At 41.5% G+C, this 5,507-nt stretch overlaps 1 pseudogene; it reads right to left on the bottom strand.

Moving 5' to 3' along the window:
- Positions 1 to 243: 243 nt before the first annotated feature.
- LOC136134063 (5'-nucleotidase domain-containing protein 3 pseudogene) lies at positions 244 to 1,861 on the bottom strand (annotated as a pseudogene).
- Between the last annotated feature and the right edge of the window lie 3,646 nt (positions 1,862 to 5,507).

The following is a 5,507-nucleotide window of genomic DNA, read 5'->3' as shown; positions in this document are numbered from 1 at the left end:
TAAACAAGAAGGCTGATCACAGGGTGTTGACAGGTAGCCAGCCGCTGTCCCCACATGTACAGGAAGGCAGTTCCCGTGGGCTGCTAGCTCCTGTCTTCACGAGCTGGGGGGTATCCTCCGTAATGTACAAAACAGATATCACAAGGCATGTCTGTAAGCGACAGTCACGTCCACACAAAGTCTGCCCAGTGCGGGGCCGCTGCTGGTCCTGGCTTTTCGCGCCCAGCGTGGCTGGGCCGCTGGCTACTTGGCCTGGGCCTCCTGCAGGAGTGGCAGCCTGGCGGCCGGGGGCCTGTCAGACCAGGCAGGAAGCTCGTGCTGCAGTGGGGTCCTCCAGGGGTAGAACGTGTAGCTGATGTCATAGCTCAGGAGGCAGCTCAGGGATGCCACGTAGATGTCGGCAAATCACAACAGGCGCCGCAGGAAGTACGTGGGGTTCTGGTCTATGCGGAACAAGCTTCCAAACTGGGCGCTGAAGGAAACTTTGGTCATTTCTCTCAACTCCTTCCTCTCCTTTTTGCACTCCTGCAAAACCAGCTGTGACTCCGCATCTCTGTGAACTTGCATCTGCTCCAATAACCCAGTCAAGGTCTGTAGCCAGGTAATTGTTTGAATGTACTTTTCCATGTTCATGATTCTGAGCTCAGATCTCAATTCCAGGATAATTGCACCCATTCACCAGCCATGCTTTAGGGTCAAGTCCACCAGGTCACTGTATACATGGTCACCAAAATACAACACTTTGGATCCCCTCCATCCAGTAAACTTCAAAAGTTCATCTAAATTGCCCTGCTTATAAATCTGGCCTTTCTGCAACGTGTAGATTTTATCCTAGAGTAAGACGCCTTTCACATTCACCTTTTGGAAGGGACTCTACTTATCACCAAAGAAGTCTGGCTTCTCTGCCTGAACGATGACCACATCAAACAGGTCCCTCCAGTCTTTTTCAACGATATACCTCATCCCTTCATCCACAAAGCTACTGGGGCTATTGGTGATGAGAAACATCTTCTTGCCATGATCAGCCAGTTTGGCCAACACTGCACGGGTCTGCTCAGGGTAGCAGATGTACTTTTCAATATCTGCTTCAACTGCTCTGTACATGATTCCTTTGGTGTGCACCTCCCGAACTGAATCCTTGACGTCTTTGTACAGGTGCACAGGCTCATAGTCGATGTTGTTCTTCAGAAAGTACTCATTCACACCGGACAGCAGGGTCATCTCGGGCAGAGAGAAGATGTCCATGAACATGGACGTGATGTCATGGTGTTTCCGTGGGAACTCTCATAAAAGTCGCTCATCTGTTCCAAAGGCACGTGGGAGCCCTGGTACATTTCAATGACTTCCTCATCAGGGACCACGCTTAGGCCTCTGTAGACAGTTCCCAGCTGGATGTAATGAAAAGCACTGATCTTCATCAAGACCGACTGCTGCACGTCATAATGCAGTCCACGGATTGCGAAGTTTGGGTCATACTCATACTTCCTGATTTCCATGGGATACCTGTGTTCGTTGATGAGAAGGTCCCGAGCGGCATTAAATTATCAGTGTGTGGAGGTGCTTAGAATAAAACACCAAGGTGTAATCATCATCTTTCAAGCCGTAGATTTCAATGTCCAACAGGCTCATCTCATTGTTGGAGAAGATGGCATCTGGATTCAGCAAGTTGCTCATAACTGAAGTAACCAATTCTGTGCTCCTCTTTGCCTCCCGGTAGCGCTCCCAAAGGTAGCGCTTCATGTCTGGGGCGGTCCCAGGTGCCCTGCATAAGGGCCCCGTGCGGGTCCCTCGTGTGACCACCCCGAGCCGCAGTCCGGCAGCCGCCCCGCAGGGCCACCACCGCCCTTGCACTGGCCCCACGAGCCACCCGCCGCCGCCTGCTGCCGCCCCACCGCAAGTGGCGCCTCAGGCTATTTGCCTTTGTTGAGTAAAGATTTGCCAGTTTACATCCTGGAGGCTTGATTATTCAGATTATTTCTGTATAGCTGAATAAATTAGTAAGTAAAGGCCTTTTTGGTTAATTATTTCATTTAGAAAATTATATTAAATAGCTATTTAGCTCACTTATTGCTCTATTTCATTCTTATGTTATCGTTAACATGTACTTTTCAAAGTTGTACATGGACTCTAACCAATCAGATGTTAGATTCAGTTTCACTTTCAAAGAGTAATTGGACATTTCAACTGCTAATTTAAGTTTACTGTCAAATAGGAGACACTTTGGACAATTTATGTTTTTTTATTGTCTGGCATATTTGTTCTTTTGACATCAACTAGTTATCATGTCTTTTGATTTCAACTAGATTTTATGTATTTGTATTCCTTTTTAAATGTAGCATAATTTACGTATGACATTGACCATTTTGATGTGCAATTCTATGAGTTTAACACATCAGGTTACAAATAATGTAACAGCTACCAGGGTCAAGATTTAGAACTGTCCCATCTCCTTCAAAAAATGTCCTTATGCCCCTTGGCGATCAAGCTCTCCCTCTATTTTCAGCCCCTGGCAACTACTGATCCGTTTTTGCGTTTTCCAGATTATCATGTAAACAGAATCATAAAGTATGTAACCTTTTGAGCCTGGCTTCTTTCGTTTGGCAGAATGCCGTTAAGATCCATCCAGGGTGTTACACGCTTCAGTACTTTTCACTGCAGACTAGTGTTCCTTTACATGGATGTGCCACCGTTTGTTTATCCACTTATTAAAGTGCATTTTGAGTTGTTTTCGGTTTAGAGAAATGGTGAACTAAGCTGCTATAGACATCCAGGCACAGGCCTTTCTGTGATCGTGTTTTCATTTCTCTTGGGTAAATATCTAGGAGTGGCATTTCTGGGTTGTTCAGTGACTTATAAAAAATTACTAAAAATGGTTGTGCATTTTGCATTCCCACCAGCAAGATGTGAGAATTCTAGTCACTTAACATGCTTATCACCTCTTGATATTGTCTGATATTTTTATTTTAGCCTTTGTATTAGGTGTGTAGCAGTGTCTCATTGTGATTTTAATTTGCATTTTTCTGATGACTAATGAAGATGAGCGACTTCTCCTGGGCTTATTTGTCATCCCTGTGTTTTGGTGAAGTGTCTTCAAATATTCTTCCATGTTTAATTGGTTGGATGTTTTCCTATTATTGAATTTGCAGAGCAATTTACATATTTTGGATACAAGTCCTTTCTGTTTTGCCAATATCTCCTCTTAGCCCATGGCTTGTCTTTTCATGTTCTTAACAGTATCGTTTGCAAAACAGAAGTTTTTCATTGTGAAGAATTCCAATTTATATTTCTTTTAAACAGTGTGTGTGTGGTTTTTTCCTATCTCTTTTTGCTCCTTGCACCACCATCAGTGATCATTGTACAACAGATTTGTTTTGGTCTATTTCACAAAGCACACACAGTTGCCGCTTCATCTGCTTAACATCAAGGGAACAAGTATGAGGACATGGGATGAGCATTGAACTGAGAGTCAAGATGTCTAGATTCCTGTTTTGTCAGTGGTTTGCTATCAACTGTGAGCTAATTATTTAAATTCTTTAGGCTTCCATTTCTTCATCTCACATTAGAAATAAAACCCAACTTACCCATTTCAGGAATGGTGAGGATATAGTGAGATAAAAGATGCAAAAGTACGTGCAAAGTGCTGGAAGGATGCTACATGCATTATATTTTCCTCTTCCAAGAGCCTCGCATCAACTTTGACAGTCACACTGGACCCACGTTACAAAGGTACCTCTATAACTACAAATATAAGGCTCTAATATACTTTGTGTACACAGTACTTCCCTCTTGCACTCTGGAATATCCTTTGGTAACTTCAAATTTTCTTTTCATGCTCTTATATCCATTTAAAAAATTCTATATATTTAATACTGGATAATCTTCAGATTTCATTTCAGAAACTTGTAATTTTTATTTTTTTCAAAAAGAAATGCTCTAACCAGCAATAGAATTGAGTAAGATTCCTTCCCTTGGACATTTGGCAGAAACATCTTCTTTCATGAAATAGTGGTGTTATTCAACAATGGAGCATGATTTTTTTTCTTCTCTCTCTCAAGGGAGGAAACTGAAGTATAGCAGAAGATTAAACATTCTCTAGGATATGTACAGTCCCTTTTCCAGTAAAAATAGGTAAAGAAAAGGATATTTCTGTGGACAGGAATATTTGTGTTTAGGAAGTTTAGCTGTAAGGTTCTAAAAATTCAAACTGTCTAGGAAAGGAATAAATTTTTCTAAAAGGTTTAGTCTATATAACCATAGGGAGTTAATAATTTGTTACTTTCATGAAGTATTTAAAATCTTTATTTAACATTTTGAATTTAAAAAATTAAAAAGGCTTCTTTATCAGTTATGTAGCTAATTTTGGTAAAATTGCTGTTAGTCTATTTTGGGAAATAGGTAAATCTTACAGTGAATGTGTCATAACCAAATAAGTCAAGTCCAGAATAATTGCTTTAAAACGAAGGTCAAATTATGTCACCACTCTGGTCAATGGCTTTGCCATCTTACTCAGAGTGACAGCCAATTCCAAGGGTCCCCTCTCCCCCACCTCCCTGATGTCAGCTCCTGTCACTCTCCCCTCTTGCCTTCCCCACTCCAGTTTACTGGCCTTCTGTTCCTTGTTCATTTCAGCTCTTGTGTTCTCACGGGTGCCCTCTGCCCAGACTGCTCTTCTCCCAACTACTGCATGGCTCATTCCTGGTCCAGGACCAGCTACATAATTTGTTGGGCCCAGTATAAAATGAAATGTATTTTTTTAAAAAATTATTAAGAATCTTAAGATGGCAACAGCAGAGTATTAAATCAAGTGTGGCTACACAGGTAAGTACACCCACAAAGCCTGCCCTGCCTGGCTCCTTGATTCCTTCATATCTCTGTTTCAAAGTCACCTTGTCTTAGAGAAGTTGTCCTTCTGTTCATTCTATATGAAAGAGTTACCCCTAGCATCCTTGGCCCTTTTATTTTATTTTTATTTTATGTATTGATTACTCAATTGTCTACCTTTCCCCAGTGGGATATAAAGTCCTTACATGCTGTATCACCCAGAGCGTAAGACATACCCAGCACATAACACAGTAGCCACTAAAATATTTGTCAACTGAAAGAATAAAGGAGTAAATGAGAAGTGATAAAAATCCAAAGCCATATGAGTAAAAAAAATCAAGAGACAGACCAGATTTTAAAACAGTAAATATAAAAACTGTATTTGCATGTATGGGGAGAGGCTCAGATTTGGAAATTCAAATTTAGGAAAAAGGAGAATGGACTCAGCCTCAGTTCTTACATTAGCTGGTTCTGTGACTTTGGAAAGGTCTCTCAATCCCTCTGAATCCCATGCTGTCACCAGTGCAGTAAGGGGCCTTCCAACACTTCGTTCTGTGACTTTATGGAACAGTCTCAAATGTGACAGTATAATATAATAATCTGATTAGTTGAAGATATTTTCTATACATTTGGGTCAAAAAACAAAAACAGGATACTCTTTGGATGACTGGTCTAGCATTTCTCCA

The sequence above is a fragment of the Phocoena phocoena genome, chromosome 14 (genome assembly GCF_963924675.1).
Source record: "Phocoena phocoena chromosome 14, mPhoPho1.1, whole genome shotgun sequence".
NCBI lineage: Eukaryota > Metazoa > Chordata > Mammalia > Artiodactyla > Phocoenidae > Phocoena > Phocoena phocoena.
Note: the sequence above shows the minus strand (reverse complement) of the source record. Positions and strands in the feature narration are given on the sequence as shown.